The sequence below is a fragment of the Mustela nivalis genome (genome assembly GCF_964662115.1).
Source record: "Mustela nivalis genome assembly, chromosome: 8".
Classification (NCBI taxonomy): domain Eukaryota; kingdom Metazoa; phylum Chordata; class Mammalia; order Carnivora; family Mustelidae; genus Mustela; species Mustela nivalis.
This window is the reverse complement of record NC_139027.1, coordinates 2,766,286-2,787,946: the sequence shown is the minus strand read 5'-3', so window position 1 is coordinate 2,787,946 and position 21,661 is coordinate 2,766,286.

Sequence of the window (21,661 nt, the reverse complement as noted above, 5' to 3'; positions counted from 1 at the left end):
TAGCTCCATTTCTGAGCCACACAGAACATCTGCCATTCCTCCAACTTCTGTGTTAATAGGACAGCTCGGAGGCTAATCTCAAGGTTGTATACTCTTAGCTAACTTCAGGATCATTGTTTCCTAACCCACAGCAAGAGGGTCAATTCTTAATCTGATTTAAATTTCTTCTTTGTGACTCTCCCTCTGACCTGATCGTCCCCTAATGGGAGGTACCCCTATCCTGCCTGTGATCAGAGGGGGGACGCCGGCTGGAAAGCTATGTTCCTCGATGAGCAAACAAACACTATATCTTTTATCAAACTGACTCCAGAAGCCTTGTCGATAAGGGGATCCTGGTCTGTAATTGTCTCTAAACATCTAAAGTCCTACAGGGGTGCCTGGGTAGCTCAGCTGTTAAGCGTCTGCCTTTGGCTCAGGTCATGATCCAGGATCCTTGGATCGAACCGCACATTGGGCTCCTTGCTCAGCGAGCCTGCTTCTCCCTCTCCCTCTGTCTGCTGTTCCCCTTTCTGTGCTCTCTATAAAATAAATAAATCTTTTAAAAAATTTTTAAAAAATGTATTGCAGAATGAGGTCATCCTACACACACACAAATATATGATATAAAAATAAAAGCTGCATGCCCTTGTAAATATATGTCTATTTGATCTGTTTTATCTATGACATAGTATTTATTTTAAACATTAGGTATAGATATACTTACAGATACAGTTGGTGTAGATGCAGAAATACATAAAATTGATCTAGATCCACACTGACTTTCAGTGGGAAGAACACCCTGATAAAAACAGAGAACCTCCAGGGATTCTGGTTCTTACGTATTCGGCATGAAACTGATGAGGTCGAGGTGACACGGTGTCCATGTTTGCTACTCACTTCCTTACTTACAATTGCATTTGGGGTTAGCCTTCTGTTCCCATGCCAGCCTCTTGAATCATATCCTCCGCTCATCCATCCTCGGTCCTTGTGTCAGGAAAACATTCACAATCACGAATCTCGTACTCTGAGCCTCTTCGGCTGTGTCCCAGAAGTCTGACACCCAGGATGGTCACCACGTTTGTGGTAGCTTGTATGTTCCCATAGTTTCTTCTCTGGCCCATGAGTTATTAAGAAATGTGTTCTTCAATTTGCAATGATACGTTTTTCAGAGTTTGTTTTCTATTAGGCATTTTTAATTTAATTGCTTTTTCAAGTGATTTATTCGCATGGTATTGATGTGTTTATCCTAAATGCTCCTGTTGACAAGTGTCTTAATTCCATTATATTAATCCATAAGTTACTCTCCTTATTTTAAATACTGTAAAGTCAGTGCCCGCTTGCATTCACCCACGTTTATCCGGTCTTGCTCATGTTTTCTTCTGACATCACTATCCCCTTGTAGGGTCCGTTTTTATTTTTCCTGGTGTATATTTTGTATAGTCTCTTAATGTTGCTGTAGTGAGAGTTTGTAGCGAACCCTCTTAGAGATCTAAATTTTGGTGTGTGGGTTTCATAGACACACAAAATGTATGTGTGAATGTGTATATGTATGTGTCTGCTTGGAACGCTTTGTCCTACCCGGTTCTGACTCCGTGTTCTGGGCCGGCCCAGGCACGGCTCCAAAGACACGGGGCTGTGGTGTACCCCGACCCTCAGAACTTCACAGGGCTGCGCGGAACCCTCCAGGAGAGGGGCATTCGCAGGGCCCTCTGAAAGCCATCGGACGGTTTTCTGAGTCAGAAGAGGGACCGACCATGACAGTTCCTGGGGAGGGGCACTCACCCGGATCTGGGGAAATGAGGAGGATACGGGGGTGCGGGCTCCGTGGCGGGGCGGCCGGGTAGGGGGAGAAGTCTGCGGGAAGGTGGGGTGCCCCGCGCCCATTGCCTGTGCTGATGGTAGTGAGACAGGTTCCATGGACGCCCCTGTCTGAGAGCCACCAAGGAGCCCGGAATGGTGACAGCTGGACTTCAGACTCGTGTGCAGACTCTGATTGCATAGAGCTGGTCCTGCGGGCGCTGTGCACTCGGGCTTGGTCCCTATCCACCTGCCTCCCTCCGTGTTCTGAGGAAATACCCAGATTCGCCAAACTTTTCAGTGTTTTCAGCAATGGTTCTCAAAGCTACTACGGGATTTTGATACTCAACCCGGAGATTCTGATGTTTGGGGTCTGGAGGATGGCCGGGACACCCTGCATAACAACAGAGAGCCCCAGGGATGCTGCTTCTTATGTATTCGGCATGAAACTGATGAGATAGATAGATAGATAGATTGATAGATGGATAGATAGATAGATGTAATTTTTTTTTAAGTTTTCCAGGAGACTCCAACGCGCATCAGTGTTAAGAACCATCAGCTTGCAGTCTCTGATGCCTCTATCAGTTTTCCTCCACAGGCTTCTACAAAAGAATTAAACCCCACAGAAAATCATTTGATTGATTATCTTCTCTGTTCTGCCAAAGATGGCACGGAGGTCGTAACGTTCTGGTGCATGGGAGATGAATCAGTTCATTATCACAGATGATGCCTGGGGCATTGGGCTGATTTCTCTAGTGGAGAGAGGTGATGTTTCTGTTTGTAAGCTGTATTCAACTGCTAGTGGGTTAGCAAACGGATTCTCCAGGGGAGGAAGGCAAGCCCTTGGCGGCTGCATCTGCCACGTTCTGGGGGGAAGAGCCCCCGCCATGGATTCCACCCCACCAACTGTCTGAGAACTGGCTTGCAAAATTCCTGAAACGTTAAAAAATAACTTCCATGTCTTGGTCACACACATAGCCAGAAACTGCCTATGGGACACCCTTCCTTTCTTGAGAAATTGGTCTCTCTAACCCAGAGGCTGTTTTGGAGACCTGTGGTGGTTGTTTTTGGATGTCATCAAAGTGTATCAAACATACGTTTTAATCTTTTTTTTTTTTTTTTTTTTTTTAAGAGAGTGGTTTCATGGAAGTGAAGAACCTCCTTTTTTTTTTTTTTTTTTAAGATTTTATTTATTTATCTGACAGACAGGGATCACGAGTAGGCAGAGAGGTAGGCAGAGAGACAGGAGGAAGCAGGCTCCCTGCTAAGCAGAGAGTCCAATGCGGGGCTCGATCCCAGGACCCCGGGATCATGACCTGAGCTGAAGACAGAGGCTTAACCCACTGAGCCACCCAGGCGCCCCTGTTGTAATCTGTTTTTATATTGGGAATGTACTCAATATTTTCCTTAAAATAGTTTTTTTGTTGTTTGTTGTTTGTTTGTTTGTTTACCAAATAACAAGGTGTGTGTGTGTGTGTGTGTGTGTGTGTATTTTTTCCTTTTTAGATTATCCACTCCCAGGACATACTGTAGGAACAGAGCATCCCACAGCTGACAAAGGTGACCTCCCAAGATGAAATGGGAACATTGCATTTAGAAAATGAGGGGGACTTGCTGTGTCCTGCAGTGAGTTAGGGTCAGATCTGAGACTAGTGCACCTGCCCATCTCATTCTGAAATAGTTGGGTTTAGTTAAACATTTACTGGATTTTGGCACATTTCTCGAGGCTGTCTCCTAAAAATGGATAATATCAAAACTTTGACCTAATTTTACTTATAGCCTAATCAAATAGAGAAATATGTGAATAACTCATTTCAACATGTTATTTTTGGTACAGAAAAAGGGGTATTGTTTGTTTCAGGGAAGAACTGGGGCGGACACCATTCAGTGGAGCTAAGGGCTGAAGGTAGACAGAGAAATCCTCCTGGAAGTTAGGACCCATTGCCAACAGCCCATGGCCGAGTTGCAGGGTATATGTGGTGGCTGGGAAAGGGGAGAGGAAGAAATGTTCCTGACCAAGGACTCAAGAATGTTGTCAAGTGAACCTTGTGAAAATAAATTATTTTAAATTGAAATTGAATTAACTTTCAAAAAAACCAAAAACCAAAAACCAAAAAATGTCAAAAATGCTTTTTTCTCTTTCTTCCTCTCTTTTAAAATACTACTTTACATTTGCTTGATTTTTTTTCTTCTGTGATTATTACAGTGGAAGATGAATGACAGGGAAGAATTTGGTCTGTCTGACCAGGCTCCGACAAAGGTCACTGCATGATACAATTGGAGTGAGAAGCAACCTTTGGAAATGAAAGAAGCTCACATGGGAAGCTCTTCTAAAAATAATTAATAATAGCAATGAAAACCTCTTCTCTGTACAATCACTTTGGAGAAAAGTTGGGTGATTTCTTATAAAACTAACCATCTTTGGGACGCCTGAGTGGCTCAGTTGGTTAGGCGGCTGCCTTTGGCTCGGGTCGTGATCCTAGCGTCCTGGGATCGAGTCCCACATCGGGCTCTCGTCTCGGCAGGGAGCCTGCTTCTCCCTCTGCCTGTGCCTCCCACTCTGTCTGCCTGTGCGCTCTCACTATGACAAACAAACAAACAAACAAAAAACAAAAAAACTAGCCATCCTCTAAACATATGAGCCAGCAGTCATGTTCTTTGGTATTTACTCAAATGACGCAAAAACTTAAGTCCACACAAATACTGATGCACAAGGTGTCCAGCGTTTTTATTCAGAGTTGACATTTGAAAGTCACCAGGATGTTCTTCAGTAGGTGAATAAGTAAACCATGAAACATCCAGACAATGGAATATGATTCAGTGCTAAAAATCAAAGAACTACAAGCCATGGAAAGACATGGAGGAAAATTAAATGGCTATTCCTAAGTGAAGTCACCCAATCTGAAAAGGCTATAGGCTGTGTGCTTTCAACTATGTGATATTCTAGAAGGGTGAAAACTATGGACTCAGTAAAAAGATCAGTGGTTGTCAGGGGCCAGTTGGGAGGGATGTATAGGCAGAGCCCAGAGAAATTTCAGCCAGTGAATAGTCCATCTGATATTATAACAGTGAGTAGAAGTCATTAAATATTTGTTCAAACCCATAAAATGTAAAACACCCAAATGAAACCTTCATGTAAGCAATGGTTTTAGGAGATAATGATGTATCCTTGTGGGTCCACCAGTTGTGACAAGTTCGTTTTCTGGGGAGGGATGCTGGTCGCAGAAGAGGCTGGGGGGCACAGGGGCTCTGCATCTGCTCCTTCACCTTGCTGGGAACACAAAACCCCTCTAAGAAATAAAGTCTATTTAAAAGTAAAACTCTGTAGGGGCACCTGGGGGGCTCAGTGGGTTAAAGCCTCTGCCTTCATCTCAGGTCATGATCCCAGGGTCCTGGGATTGAGCCCCACATCGGGCTTTCTGCTCTGCAGGGAGCCTGCTTCCTCCTGCCCCTCTGCCTGCTTGTGATCTCTGTCTGTCAAATAAATAAAGTCTTAAAAAAAAAAAAAAAGAAAAGTAAAACTCCCTCTTCATCTCCATTTTAGCCCAGAAAGAAGTACCTAAATGAGCATTTTTATGCTCAAAAGGGAATTTATAGTACTTCTGAGAAATCAAATAACAACACTGAAAAACAATCTCTTTGCAAAGTTTGAGAGAAAAAAAATAGACTGTGAAAATTGCACAACTGATTTTTTTTTTTTTTTTACTGAAAACTTTTGTGATATTTAATTTCTATGTCAAAAAAATAAATGACATATAGATCGGAGAGTTGAGGAAGCGGAGGATATTTGTGCCTGTAAGTTATCCTCTCCTATCTCCTCCAAGATGAAATGTAAATTAGATCCTGCATTTAAACATTGAGCGGCAATATCTGCCTTCCTCATCAGTGATCGCGTCATCACAACCAACTTTGACCAGAAGAAGTTTGTGTAGGTGCCACTTAGATACACCATTTTTCCAGAGTATTTAGTTGGTCCTCCATTGTCTACTTTATCTTTATTAATACTGATACATTTTTTATGGCATAGTATCTAACCTCAAAACCTTTATGGTCTATCATAACGAACACTCTGTGTCTGATCAAGGCTGTGGAGGTCTGCAGAACGTCTTCTGGTCTTGCCTGGGATGAGCTGGTTTGGATTCCAGGCTCTGGATCCGCTCCGGTCTGCCGGATATCCTCGTGTTTTCCTTCGTCCAGCTTCTGGAAGGGATGGCTTCTTTTAAGGGGGACCTTCCTAATGGCAGGTGCATGGTTGAAACTTCTATACAAAGCAATCTGCTACCACTGCGTAAGTCCCAGCCAGCATCGGGGTAGGGGAAGCATGTCCTATGGATGCAGAATAATCAAGGTCACGTAGCGGAGAGAGGCCGGGATTATCTCAGAGCATTAATCCAATTGACCAAAAAATGGAATCTGTACAAATTTTCCTGGACTTTTCTTTGCTACTGCTACAAACCCACTTCCACCAAACTGCACTGATCAATCCATCTATGACACAGTCTCTGATTCTCATGCATGTATTGCTATGAAATCTATTACATGTCACTGTTCTTCACACTTCTGCCAAAAGTCATCAGGGTGATAAGGTTTTCCAAAGACAGAGACGCAGTTTACTGCATTTCTGCCCTCTGCTCTGATTTCCTCTGAGGTCAAATAAACTCCAACATAACTGGTCACAAAAGTGCGCCTAACATCCTCTCTGAGCCTTCCAATTTGGACTCACACTTCTCACTAATCTCATTCAAATGTTTTAACTGGCTCTGCTCACTTGTCCATTCATTGTCCCTCACTCCATCCACTGAAGTCTGACTTTCTCCCTCCTCCCGGATGCCTTTACTGAGCGTTCAGGCAAATGATGGTTTTCTACCGTCCGCTGCAGCATGTGGTTCTCAGTCTTTATGCAGTGAAACAGCTAAGATTTAGCTGATACGATGTGCATTTCCTCATTTGTGAAATGCTTACTTCTTGTAAAAAGCCACATTCTCCTGGTCCCCGCTGTAGGACAACAGCTCCATAGCCTGCCTCCTTGGCTGGCCATCCCACCTCCAGAATTCCGTCTGAGAGTGCATGTCCGTCAGAGCCCTGGAGAAGAGCCCACTCATCTGCATGGGATCTCGTCCTTCTGGGATCAAAGCTCCTGCCCTGCTTTCCAGGCTGCTGCATCGCTAACATGTATCTCCTTGGCTACGGCTTTTCCTCGGGCTGCATCCCACGAGGCATGGGAGCCTGAATTCCTTCCAGGCACTGCAGGGTTTGTCCCAAACTAAACGTCATCATCTTTCTACATACGCTTCTTTCTTTCCTTAAATCTATATCCTGGTCATTTCTATGGTCTCAAATAAGCTTGGGTTGTCCTTGTTGGCTCAGAGCTCTCTTGAAGTCTCTACATTCCATCAATCACTAAATCTCAAAGGCTTTGTCTCCCCACACATTTTTTTTTTTTAAACCTTTCCACTTTCCTGGACCCAGTGCTCTACTGATCACAGCTCCCCTGTGTTACTCACTTTCCAGGAGGTAATCGCTATGCCAGCACTTTGCTTTCCATGCCGTGTTTGTCTTCTGAGGAAAGTATTAATCTCTCTGTGCTGTAGATGAGAAGACGGTCTCAGAGATTTGGAGGATGAGAAAAATCAGAATAAGAAATTATGAACCTTGTTTTGGGGCTGTGATTCCTCCAGCTGAAGTCTAAGTGGGCTTTTAGTTCTGTCTCTACGCTTCGTGTGGTCGAACAGCTAAGCAGTTTGTGTTGGGTTTGAGTACAGGGCTTCGTCCCCATTCTCTTGCTTCTGTGAGGTTGACAGGAAATGTCCTTGCTCACTGCGCACTGTGTCGAGTCCTAGAGGCAGGAGCGTGAAAAAGACACCGTTCTGCCTTCAGCCGCTCATACTTTGCCCACCCCTGACTAATAAGGACAAGCTTAGAAGCCAAAAATATGCATAATAAATAATCTATCAGTTATGTTATTCTAGAAATTGGATGACAAAATTATTTGTATGATTAAACCCTTGAAATATTACATTTAGGGGCATTTACACAAATTATCCAGATGATTCAGGCCAGGAACCACGTGGACGAGAAACCATGAGGTAACGACCGGTGGTGTTTTTGCCTCCATTATCAGAACGACTTGCATTTGTCACTTCAGACTTAGCTATATGTCCCATTTATGACTTACACTGAAAAAAAAAATCCAAGAAGGCTCAGAACTGAAGTCAGAAAGCTCAGGATGAGAGGAATTCTGCCAACCTGTCATCCCCTCCACAACACCCTGATCAATGTGCTGCCAGGAATTTCACGTGTTCGCCACGTTCCCTCCCCCGCCCGGGGAGGTGTGGCCGTATAGACAGACTCTGGTTTTAAGTGGTAATCGGCAATAACGTATTACTCGTTCCTTAATGTCAGTATTGGTGATTCAGTGATTAATTATCCGACTGCTGTGTGGTGCTTAAAATAATCCAAATGCATGAAGTAAATCAGTTGATCAGGAGGAAATTCTGTCATGCAAATTCATGCAATGCAGACCCTCACTGTCACAGGCAGCTCTGACAGCATAAGTGGGTCACCAGAGTGGCTGGCCCCTGTTAATTTATTTTCTCAGACACGCCATCCATATTCATGATATCCTGCTGTTTGTCTACCACCTCCGAGAAGCCCCATCTTCAGAATCACAATTAACAGAAAATATGCACATTTAGCCAATGAGAAAGAGGCGACTAGAAGAGTTGTGAATCTGATTTTATTTTACAGTTTTTTTTTTTCTTCCGGATTTTACTATGGGTTGGAAGCAGCAGCTCTTTGTCTATGTGGTCTTAAATTGTTAGTTCATGGACAGTGAGGTACAAGACTCCCAGGAAGAAAGTATTTGGGAAAGGGAAGTATTTATTCATTCATTTTAAGTTTTCGCAGCTTGCTAGACTGCGGCACAATCTACTCTCATGGACATTAAATTCATGCCGATTGTGCCAGAGAAGGAAATTGAACTCAGGGTCCAGGCACAACCCAGGGTGTGAGTGGCCACAGCCAGTCCTTCTGGCTGACGGATGCTGACGGGATCCTGACATCCCTGCTACGTCAGAACAGAGCCAGTGCGAGGGCTTCTGCCAGAAGCCGTGTGCTCGCCTGGCCATTTCCTTCTCTCTAGGAATACGGTGTTTCATTAGCAAAAAGATAGAAGACGGGATAATCACTTCCTCCAGCAGAGATGCGCCTTGCTCACCTAGAGGGCCACAACAGGGAGACAGAGGAAAGGAGACACATTCTGGATAACATTTATTCTTTTCAAAGACTGCATTCATCAAACTGCCCCCCACCCAAGAATGAGGCGTTTCCTGAGTGGACTCTTGTTGCTTCATGGTAACATTGTAACCGTCATTGTTTTTAACTTTAGGTCAAAATCTCCTCTGTGAAGAAAAAAAAAAAAAGAATAGGTTTAAAAAATGGAATTTTTCTATGATTTTTGAGTAAAGAAATAGGGCAGGGGTAAGAGCAGAGTCCTGTTATCTTCCTTCTAAAAAGGTATAGAATATTAAACGGTGAAAAGTACATCACAAGTTTCCCCAGAGTCTTCCCGTATCCTTTTAGACATGTACAAAGCAAAGGATTAATTCCGCTGGTAATATTTCTGTCAGAGCCGCACTGATTAATTTAATATTCTGATTGGACAAGCAGCAGAGCTTTAACGGCTGTTAACTTTCTGGCGAGTAACTCTGGGAAGGCGGTAATGAGATTAACGTTCAGAGGACAAATTTGCTTTTTTGCTGTATTTAATTACAACTTTGACACCAGATAGTGTTCACTATGAATTCTCTAGATCAGACACTGTTGCCCGCATTTGTATCACATGATGGGGCTTGCTTTCAAGAAACTGTGGAAAATGGGGTCTTCATAAACTGCCCTCTGCAGGGTCAGGGGACATTCAAGAAGAAGGTCAGGAGCAGAAGCTTGAAGTTAAATGTAGATTCCTGCATTCAGTCCTTGGTGGGATATAGATACAGTACTTAATCCTTATCCATACTTTAACTATTTACAAAATATTTTTACAGTCATCATATCATGTCATTATTCTGCAAAACTCTTTGAAGTAAGTTGCATCATGGTAATTTTATAGTTGAGCACGGTTGTAGATACTGGGTGGAGGTCACGTATATTTTGTTCGGAGAGCCTGAGCTGAAGCTCAGGTCTCATTGCATTGCATCCTGGAGTTTTGGCAGGATAGAAAGGGTGGGACTTTAGAAGCCTGCGGCCAGGCCATCTGGGTGGCTCAGTCCAGTAAGCCTCTGCCTTCAGCTCAGGTCATGATCTCAGGGGCCCTGGGATGGAGACCCACGTTGGGCTCCTTGCTCAGCAGGGGGTCTGCTTCTCCCTCTCTCTCTGCCTACTGCTCCCCCTGCTTGTGCTCTCTCCCATTGTCAAATAAATAAATAAAATCTTAAAAAAAAAAAAGAAGCCTAGAGTCATTTAGTCATTTATTGTCACCCCACTGTCAGGATTTGTAAATAACACTCTACTTTTCTCAAACAAATTAGGAAGTAAAGAGAAAAATTACCTTGGTTAAACTTCTGGGGGAAAATGAATATTTTCTAATGAATTAGAGGAAACTTCTAATTCAGAAAATACTGAGGAAATGGAATCAATTATGTGTCTGGTCCTCTATTTGGCACCAAATGGCTTAGGGGATGGAGAACACAGCATACCCTATTTTCTTTGTAGTCACCAATATCAATACAAGATACCTTAAAGCCTTTTTTAAAATAAATAATCTATAATCTATGTATTCTCAAATGTCCCTATATTTTAAGTTAATCTACAACTACATACAAATAGGAAGTTATAAGCATTCTTCAACTTTTTATTTTATTTATTTTTAAAGTTTTTTTTTATTTCAATTTCAGTACAGTTAGCATACGCTGCTGTATTAGTTTCAAGTGTTCACGATAGTGATTCAACAATTCTATATGTTACTCAGTATTCGTAATGATACGTGTATCCTCAATATCCTTCATCTATTTCTTCAGCATCCCCACGCTCAGCCCCTTCCCTTCTGGTAACCATCAATGTTCGGTTAAACTGTCTGTTTCTTGGTTTGTGTGCGTCTCTCTCTTTTCCCTTTGTTTATTTATTTCTTAAATTCCTCATATGAATGAAATCATATGGCATTTGTCTTTCTCTGACTGACTTATTTTGCTTAACATTATACTATCTAGCTCTATCCATGTTGAAAATGGCAAGATTTCGTTATTTTCTGTGACTAATACTTAGTAGTTTATAAACATACCGTCTTCTTTAATCCATTCATCTCTGGATGGACACTTAGGCTGTTTCCACAGTTGAGCTTTTGTAAATAATGCTGCATGTATCCTTTCAAATTCGAGTTTTTTGTATTCTTTGGGTAAAGACCCAACAGAGCAATTCCTCGATCCTAGGGTTGTCCTATTTTTAAATTGTTGAGGACCCTCCAGACTGACTAGCACAGTGGCTACACTGGTTTGTTTTCCCACCTATGGTGCACAAGGGCTCCGTTCTCTCCACATTTTCACCAACACTTTTTTCTTGTGCATTCTTTAACTTTTTAAATTCTTTCACACTGCCTTATGAATGCTGACACTTATTTTTTGATTAATAAGTTATTTGAATGGCAGTTGTATGTTCCAATGTCTAAGTCTAGGCAAAATAGGGTGGACTATACCTACAACTTCATCACTTACTCTGAATGCAAGTCCTCCCAGTTTTTCCATCTGTCCATCTGTCCGTCCATTTGTCCATCCGTCCATCCGTCCCAGTACTTAATGATCCTATTATGTACCAGTTACTGAGACTGGACAGAAACTGGACATGGGTAGCCCCTCCATCAAGAAACAGAGTCTAAATGTGTGGGCTATGGATAACTTCTTCTTGTTTTTGTTTTATAAAAGTAAGGTTGATCAGTAAAGACGAATCATTTCTAGAAATACTGGAATGTAAGTTATTCATTCAGCAAATAGTTCATTTGGCAGAGAGAATATAGTAGCTATCAGGCTTGAAATGGGTGAGGAAATTTAATTAGGTAAGAACGAGAATTTTTTTAATATTAAATAAAATGTCAAGCATACAGGACAATATTGGGTCATTTCATTGGCTCTGTTTCTTCTTCACAGGAAAAATACTTTCTTCTATTGCTGTTTGAATGGAGAGGAGAGCTGATTAAAATGATCCCGGGATTGTGAATAATTTCGGAAGTATTTGGTGAGTGCTTTTCTGGGCACGTTGATGTTCTGTGTTCATACGGCCGGAACCCATTCCTCCGTTAGAGTACACGACATTGTTCTGAACGGGAGATCTGCTGTTGGCTAGCTCCGTCGTTGGTGTGCTGCCAGGCCTACTGCATGACAGACAGCCAGAGATCTGTGAAGGTATAGTGTGTAGCCTCACTTCCTTGCTTGGTGACTTGTTCAGAAAATCCCCCGTGTGAACTGGCAGTTCATTAGGCATGCCTGCGGTGCCAGGTCTGTCCCGGCTTCTGACTGACGCTTGCCAACAGGGTGTAATGGCCAGGGAGGCTCGCTTGGGTTCAGGTATTATTACTTTAGATAATTACTAAGTAGAGTTCCCAGATTGGCATTTCAGAGACAAAGCAATTATCGAAGAATAATTAAATCACAGCATGAGTGAAGTAACTTTACACTCTGCTAAGTAGTTTACTTTAGGCATTTTAACTAATTCTAGCTATCTCTGTAGACACAGGTGTCCAGATCTCGTATATTCCTGTCGTGCTTCTGACCTGGACCCTGGTGGCTGGCACTCTTCCTTCACACACACACACACACACACTCACACACACACGCACACACACACTCACATCCATGCACAATCACACGTTGAACTTGCCATGTACACTAATACCAGCATGTTGACTCATCCTCTTCTGCTAACCGCTCTTCTTACCAGACTCTGTTCACTCATTTCTCTCTGTGGCTCTGTCATTCGTGACCCGACTCATGAGCCCTCTGCAATCAGTTTCTCAGGGGCTTTTTGTCTTCCAATGATGCTCTTGGAATGTCCATTTAATCTGAGCAACCCTAGGCACGAACTGAAAATCTCACCAGTCATATCCTCCTTCCACTATCCCAACTGCTCTGCAGCTGCCCCGGACTTGGCTGGACTGGAGTCTGACGAGCCGGCTCCCCAGAGACTGTCTGCTCTGACTCTGTGTGGCTGTTGGGGCTTTCTCATGATAAAGGCAGGAAAGACAAATATGTTAAAGGAAAAGTAGATGGGCCTCGTGAAAGAGTCTCCGGGCTGGATCCTGCTTTTTGACTCAAAAGTGCTCCTGGCAAGTTCTTCCCCACCACAGACAAGCCTCACTATCAAAACCAAGTTAGTGGTTACCCGTTTTACCCATTTCTCCTGGAAAGGGAACAGAGACAGCTCAGTATTTGCAAAGTCCACAGTGTGTCCATTGCCAAAGCAAAAAAAAAAAAAAAAAAAAAAAAAAGACTTTGCAACAATTCACTATTAAATATAATATACACAGAAAAAAAATACCTGATTTTTCATCTTTTTTTTTTTTTTTTGAGAGAGAGAGAGAGCGAGCTTGTGTGCATGAGTAGGGGCAGCGCAGAAGGGGCAGAGGGAGGGAGAATCTCAAGCAGACCCCCCCACTGAGCAGGCAGCCTGACCTAGAGCTCTGTCCCCGGACCCTGAGCTCCTGATCTGATCTGAAATCAAGAGTCAGATGCTTAAGCAACTGAGCTACCCAGCTGTCCCCAATTTTTTTTTTTTTAATGCTTAAGCTAGACTTTTAATACATCGATATGAGTTTAGAATAAACCTTTAAAGAGAACCTTGCAGGGACAACATGATTTAGGGGATTTAATAAGATAAAGAAAGAAAAGTCCGTAACTCAGTCTGCATACGTGTCCACACACACCTTTGTGAATTCCCGTTATATGTAGTTATATAAATATTCATTTATGTGTATTTATATAACATGAAGCATAATCAAAATATGTATATTATGATATATAAATACATAAAATAATAAACTATACAATCAGCATATATAATCCTGGCATGATCAAAGAAGACATTTTATAAAATCCTATATGACTAGATACCTCTTTGGGGCCGTCTTATGGAAGCAAGCAAACTCACGTTCTAGAGGCAGCTGGATGGAGGCAATTGTCCCTCGTGCTTTCCAGGGGGGCTTGCTCCCCTGGGGTTCTGGACTCCTTCCTGGCTTCACAGAGTCACAACCCAGAGAGCTGGGATAGGAACAGAGATGAATCAACAGGCTTTAGGAGGAAGGGCTAAAAGTTTACCTTGAAGAATGGAAGATTCAAGGACTCACAAGAGCTGTCTTCACATTTACGAAGGCTGACACAGTCATGGGGCTAGCCATGTTTTCACAGACCCCAGAGGTTCATGGTCTGAGCAGTGGGAGAAAGATTTTCTCCTGATGAAATGAATTTTCTAATAGTAAGAGTTTCTCAAATGGGGCCAGTCTCTCAGGAGGAAATAAATCTCCCTTTTTTCCGGATGTTCCGAAGAAGCTGGTTCATGCACGACCGGGAGGTAGCAGGTGCAGGATTGAGCATCGTGTGTCTGTTGGAGAATGCATGTGGGTGTGTGGCCATGTACGGGTTATTCAGAAAATGGACATTGGAATGGGTGACCTCCTAGAGTCCTTGTGACCCCAGGTGGCTGTCCTAATTGTCACGGGCAGATTATTTCTTCAAGACCTCCTTCTCACCATATCTAGAACATCCAGTCCAGTGCCTCTATGCATTCATTTTTACTCTATTTTTTAACAACCAGTGAGTTTATTTTGGGGGAAAGAGTCTAGCCTATGGTTCAGATGTGGGTTTAACCTAATCATGGCCATTATTAGATCTATACACCCTATACACCACACACCAGATCTAAAATTCTCTCCTTATATAAAATACTATGACAGTATAAGCTACTCATAAAAACCTAGACATTTTATGCATTTATCAGCCTTGGCCAGTGCAAAAACACTGTGGAAAACTACCCACACTTAGCACTGTAATACAACTTCTCCCCTGAAGGACTATTGGTTGTAGACACAGACCTACAAAGAGAAGCTGCTTGTTCTCCAAACAACATCTCCTACTTCCTGGAAGGATCTTGGGTGAGCATCTGAGAAAGAAATAACATGTATGCTTGCATAAAGCAATGATTTTGTTATCATCCAATGGCGCAGGGAAGAGCTGGACGCTTCTATTTGAATGGTCACATTTGTGTGTGGTGAGATTTCTCCTGGCGGCCTCTGGTCATTATGTGTCTGCGTCTCCGACAGCCACCCTCGTTTCTTCCCCTGACTTGCCTCCCATCTGAGTTCCAAGGCTTCCTAATTATTAAACTGCAGAGAGTTCAAATTTGCTATCGCACAATTGGAACTAATTGTCTGAGACGATTTACATCCATCAGCGCAAGGTTTATGGCTTTTTAGACTGAGTGGAAGATGAATAAATAACGGAGCTTGAGTCATTACTCTGTTTTATTACTTGTGCTGTGCTGGGTAATCTGAAAATAATTTGGGCACTCTAGTTTTGTCGAATAGTGGACATCTGTCAAGTTACAGGTTCTGCTGGTATTTTGCAATCTGTCCACTCACACCCTTTAGAGTCGCTACCCTAAAACCAAGGAACTGAGGGTTTTCTGTTTGTTTGTTTGTTTGTTTTTTAAGTAAGAAATTATTTTGGAGAATCAGGAGTGGATTTTCGCTCAGTGGCTTGCCCCTCTGGTCCTTCAGGCTCGATGTCTCGGTTCCTGCAATCACCGTCCTGCTCTGCTCACACACTCCACCCTTTTTCTCCTCACATAATGGACACAGACGGAGCCAGTGTCACCCTTGCTATCTCTCTGCTTTGATGAGAATGCCTAGCCAACCAGACCAGATGCTGAGGGAGGAGCATGGTGGCCTCCGTTCCCTCCCTTGCACGTGGATAGATGGGCTGGCTCAGCAGCTCAGGCTTTCACAAGTGCCCCTTAAAGTACCTTAAAATATCTGCAAAAAGTGGTATCTTTTGCTTCCCTTTAAGGAAGTACTTTCATAGTTAAATAGTTTTCACTGTTTGGAAATTTCCCCTCGATTCTGATTTATTTTTGTATTCGTTTGTACAAAGCCATTCCAGCTTTATACTCTTTTTGGCTTTCTAATGCCCCTAAAGCTCATGGAAAGTTGTTTGGACCATTTATTGAAAATGACCCATACCGATTGTTTGGTCAATTCCTAGTTGCCTCTGGAGAAATTCCTGGACACATGTCACTGTGTATAGAGGACAAAATCTACACTGAGCTTCACACAGGCTTAGCGGAAAAAGACGGTGAGAACATGGCTAAATCTATCTGAGAGACGTCACAAGCAAGGACATAAGGTTCGGCTAAAAGTGAGCCTGTGTGGCAGGCTGCACTATGATTTTACGTTGGAAGCCATTAATCCTGAGAACATTGGACATCATGGAACCCAGATTTTGGGAACAACTAGCAGGCAAGGAGACACAGTGTGGATGTGACATTGGATAAATGTCACATCAATACAAAGTTATTGACGGACGCAGGGACCGAGTGTCCAGGGCGAGGAAGACAGTCGAGCCTGGCCTCAGGGAGCACACAGTCAGCAGTACAAACGGACACAACACGAGGGGACTCGGGGCCAGGCGGGGTTGCTCAGGAGCTGTGACTTGCTTTGAGTTGGTTCAGCAAGGTATCAGCAGAACTGATTTACTGGACATACCTCGAAGGATGAGTAAGAGGTTGCTGGAAAGGAAGGGAGACACGTGCTCCCTTCCAACAGACCAGAAAGCCCAGCTCAGGCAGGCAACTCCTTCCCAAATTTCAGGGTTGTGTTCAGTTGGCTTTTGTCTTGATCCCTGTCCCTCCTTCCTGATACCTCTGCCAAGCTCTTCTAGACTGCCCTTCCCCAGGCAGGAAGGGCCTCCGACTCCAGAAATCAGCCGTCGGTTCTTCATGACTGCCCCACTGCAAAGGTTGCAGCCAGGATCCGAGGGCAGGTGGTGCCAGACCTCTCTTCTGGAATAGCAGCTCTGCCTCCGGAGGTCCCTCAGATCCGTCCCCAGGAACATCACCAGCTCCCCTGGCCTGACCGAAAAGCCTCCACACGTTGGCCCCAGCCCTAGCCGCCTTTGCCTCCCTCTCCAGACAGCAACTTCAGCCCAGAAACCCAGATTCGGTCACACACACCACTGCCCAGTTCTGTCAATGGCTTTCATGTCCTTCAAGATTCACTTTTAAAATCTCACCAGCATCTACAAAATCCAGTCTGATACGAGTTGCCCACCGCACCTCCTGACTCCGCTGCTCCCTAGAACCCTGGGGTCTCGCCGTCTGTCTGCCAGGGAAGAACCAACCTGCAGAGCTCCCATCTGTCTGGTGTCTTCTGCCTGGGACGCTCACTTGTCAGCATTCTGGGGGACTGTCCTGGGTGCCCCTGGCAAGCTTAGATCTCCTCCTTGTGCCTTCATCCCTTTACACAAATGTGGTTCTAATTGTGACAAGTTTGTCTGTGGGGCACAGCTGTGTGCAGGCTACAAAACACAGAAGGTATGTGTCCTTCGGTCCAGCTGTGGCCTCTGCAACCTACAGTGGACAGATCAAGGCCGAAAGAAGGAAGGGTAGACAAAAAAAGACAGGACAGGGGAAATGCAAAACAGAAATTTGCTATCCCAACACGCTTATTAAATTGTAATACTCCAATGATATGATTAAATATATTAACATAGGGAACATTTTAACTGATTGTTACGTAGTTGCAAGAACAATGAAGGATACAATCCAAGTAAAAGAATCCAACAAAGAGACCAGTGGTCTTCCCAAAATAAACACTGGTGCCCAATTATTCTCTCTCAAAGTGTGTTTTTGACAGGCTTCTTGGACTCCAGAAGAAAGTTTGTTTTTCATTGCTCTTATTTTTGCTTGTTTCATTGAGACTAAGTTTCAGTCTGCGGCTTCTCAGTGGCTGGCTTTCATGCTTAACACCAGATAAAACAGTCACAGCACCAGGAAACCCAGAATGTTTTTCCTTTCATGAGTAATAATCTTCTCAGTCTCAGGGAACCAAGCCTTCGGAGCACTTGGAAAGTACAAGATGGTCACAGAGAAACAGAACCTGGAGGCCCGTTCTCAAGCTAACTGTTGAAAGCTAACTGCTCCTTTGCCTGTTTACTGCATCCATGTTTACAGTATTTTTCATATGCTTCTTTGAAAAGTGATGTAACTGAAAAAATTAAAAGTTGACTCTTCCACCCATAGATTCATTCACATTTCAAGCTACATTTGACTTAGTTTTATCATTGTCTGAGCCAAGGCTGCAAAGGTTTGCTATTGATTTTTGATAAAATTCTTCCATATTTTTTAGTAGTTAGGCAGGGAGGAGAGCAGGCAGGCGAGGAGTAAGGGGAAGGGAAGAAGTCACGGGAGTGGACAGGACAGAGGGCGGGGAGGTCAGACGTTTCCTTTCACTGAGGCCAACTAAGTGCTTTGGCTTTGAGTTCTTTCTTATTTGTGTTTTGATTTTATAGAAAATAGTTTTATTTTACATGTAAGATTTTCGACTACGAGTGAGTTAAAATTGTGTCAGCGAGCTCCATGTCATTCTACATGTATGCAGATCGAGTCATTTGATGGTGATTCCATGAGGACAGCAATACCCTCAACATGAGAAGTAGGAAAAAATGATTGAAATCTTCTGGAAGGGCCCATGAGCTATCAAATCATCTGGCTTCTCGCCAGCTCGTCCTTTCAAAAGGTTTACGTCAGTTAGTGTTTGATTTCCTTTCTCAAACTTTGTAACTTTTTTTTTTTTTAATATGTAAGAACATTGGAGTTGAACGTAAGATCTCCTGTTGTATTTTGTTACCTAAGTCTGAGTTGGCCAGATGTCTCAGTTGTTGTTGTTTTTAATTATAAAAGGAAGCTAATGATTTGACTAAGTCAGAAATAAAAAACAATTTGTTCAAACTTTAGTGCTCAACCAGAAACATGGCATTCGATTCTTTCTTTCTTTTCTTTCTTCTTTCTTCTTTCTTTCTCTGTCTTCCTGTCTTCCTTTCTTCCTTTCTTTAAGATTTATTCATTTGAGAGAAAGAAATCAGAGCAAAAAAGAGAGCACAAGCATGGAGGAAAGGCAAAAGGAGAGGGAGAAGCAGGCTCCCCGCTGAGCGGAGAGCCCGATGCAGGGCTTGATCCCAGGACCCTGAGATCATGACCTGAGCTGAAGGCAAAGACTTAACCCACTGAGCGACCTGGTGGCTCCATGTGCATTGGTGTTTGTTCAGTACTTAAAACATTCTCCTAGGTTGTGGATTGAGAGGACGTCATGCCGACAAGTAATAAACAACAGTTTATGAACTGAATGTCATGCAGAGAAGCCACGCAGATCAAGATGGAGTTACTGGGAACACACTCTGTGACAGCAGCTAAAACAGTAGAAACAAAAATACGTCACCTTCTATCTGCCCTCCCCACCAGGCCGTGGGACAGACTTTCTATAGCAAGGGTCGGAGAACTTTATATTTAGGCAGATTACAGCCTTGCCTTACATTTTCCTTGTATCGAATCTGTGCCTGAGACAAACAGCTCCTTGAAAACCTCTGACTCTGTCCCATTGTAAACACAAGTTTTGTGAAATGGGTTAAATGGCCTTGCTGGAGGTACCTCCCGCTACTTCCCCATATGTCTGGGTTACTCTCGCATCACACCCACCCACGGGGAGGTTATGCACTTTGATACCATTAGCTTCATCCTTCAGAAAGTGCCTTCGCTGGATCCTGTTTTGGAAGATTGTTATGAGATATGTTATAATATCCTGTGATATTTGCTCTTGCGTTCTATGAAATAACATTTTGGGGACAAAGACTAACACATCCCTCGCGTCGTCTAACAAGTTTAGTGGGACAAAGTTCTTGAGAGAAAGTAGAGTAAGAAGGTTATGTTGATTAAAAACCAGCACATACGTAATGACATAGCAAGATAATAGCCCAAGAGTGTCATCGTAGTATCTCAGACTATTAAAATATATCTAACTTGTTGAGGGGCCATCCCTGTGTACTCAGTATAAGAAACTGTTCCCCGCCCCCCAAAGAATTACCAGAAGCCAAGCCCCCTCACCAGTATTCCTTCCGGCTTTCAGCTTTTAGACTTTCTTGCCCAAGGAAGGTTGGGGAAATGTGGATGGCCTCGTTCAGGGTCTATTGTGGGGAGAAACTGCCAGCAAGGACTGAGTGTGTGCAAGGGGAGGTGGCCCAGAAAAGTCTTCCATTGCTTTGAACTTAAAACAAAAGTGCCTTGCAAAATAGAAAAATATAGAACACACGATGAAAAGCATAAACACAAAGATTCCAATTAAAAAGTCAAACCATAAAACTCGCATTTTTGTTTTGCGCTTAAGAAACCTCCCAGAGCGTTCCATGGGCATCCACAGGGCAGTACAGAATGGACAGTCGTCTCCTGTAATCTCTCAAAAACCTGCTCTGTTTCGGGATGAGCAGGCTGGCTGAGTCACGCGCAAGCACTGGCCCGCAGAGCCTGGGGTCAGATCCAAGGCCGACCTTCAGAAACAGGAACAACTTTGAGGCAGCGGCTTTTCTGTGTAGTCGGTCTCCACTAAGTTCATAGGCTTCTGGGCACCAGAGGGGCAGCAAATCTTGGTGCGGGACACAGTCTCCCCCAACCCCTGTAAGAGAAGCGTGTGTGCTACCCAGTATCAGCCGTCCGCCGCGTGAAGCAGAGGCGGGTGAAGGCCGGTGGAAGTGGGTGCGTGTCCTGCTCTGCCAGGGAGCCACACGACACTGCTGGAGGACAGTCCACTAGAAGCACAGGCCTTCGTGCGAGTGACATGTTTCAAGTTCCCTTGGCATTGTGAGGTGATGTTTGCTGGTTTACTGAAGGACAAAGAAAAGTAGTGACAAAGAGAAGTCTTATTTGCAAGATCATAGATTTTTATTTGGTACCAGTTTTATAGCCCAGGGAAACACTGAGAAGCCATTACCCGAACGGGGAAGGCTTCTCTCTAACCTCGCCACTCGGACAGTCCGTCAGGCGACCCGCTGGCCTAGAGCCCGGGAAGGGCTTCTGTCCTTTCTCCTGGGTCCAGATTCCTATCTTTACGGCAGGACCATACTCTGTCATTACTGTAGCTCTCCAATATGTTGGATCAGAACATGTGATGCCACCAGGATTAGTTTTCTTCCTCAAGATGACTTTGGCTATGAGGATTTGTTGTTACTGTTGTTGTTTGGTTAGGTTTGGGTTTGGGTCTTATTTGTAATTCCATGTGAATTTTAGAATTGCTCTTTCTATTTCTATAAAAAATACCTTTGGGGTTTTGATGGTAATTACATTAAATTGGTAGATTGCTTTGGGTAGGCGGAGATTCTTAGAATATTTAATGTATGGAGAGTTTTTTGTTGTTTGATTTGTTTTGTGGTTTTCTTTCTTTCTTATTTCTTTTTGCACATCAGTTATACCTCAACAAAGCTCGTAAAAACATATTTCAAAGTCTTGCCCACACCTTGCAGCTTCCCAGCAGGCTGCCAGGGAGCTTGAGCATCAGAGAGCCCCCCCTCCCATGACATGTCAACATTAATTTGATTATTATTTCCTTTTTTTTTTTCTTTTTATAAGAGGACATAATCTCTTAAACAATCGATATTCAATATTACAGAGTTGAAGTTTTTCCCAAGTCCTGGTCTTTGGTCTTGGGATCTCGACTCTACCACGCTGCCCGCCTGCCAGATTCAGTCTCAAGTCTGGAGCTAAACGCGACTTAGGTTTCGACTTCTGCCTGGCCCTGGAGCTAAACGTGACTGTCATAATTTTAAAAGCCTGTTTAGAAAGATGCAAAGAAAGGTATGCGACAGAGACC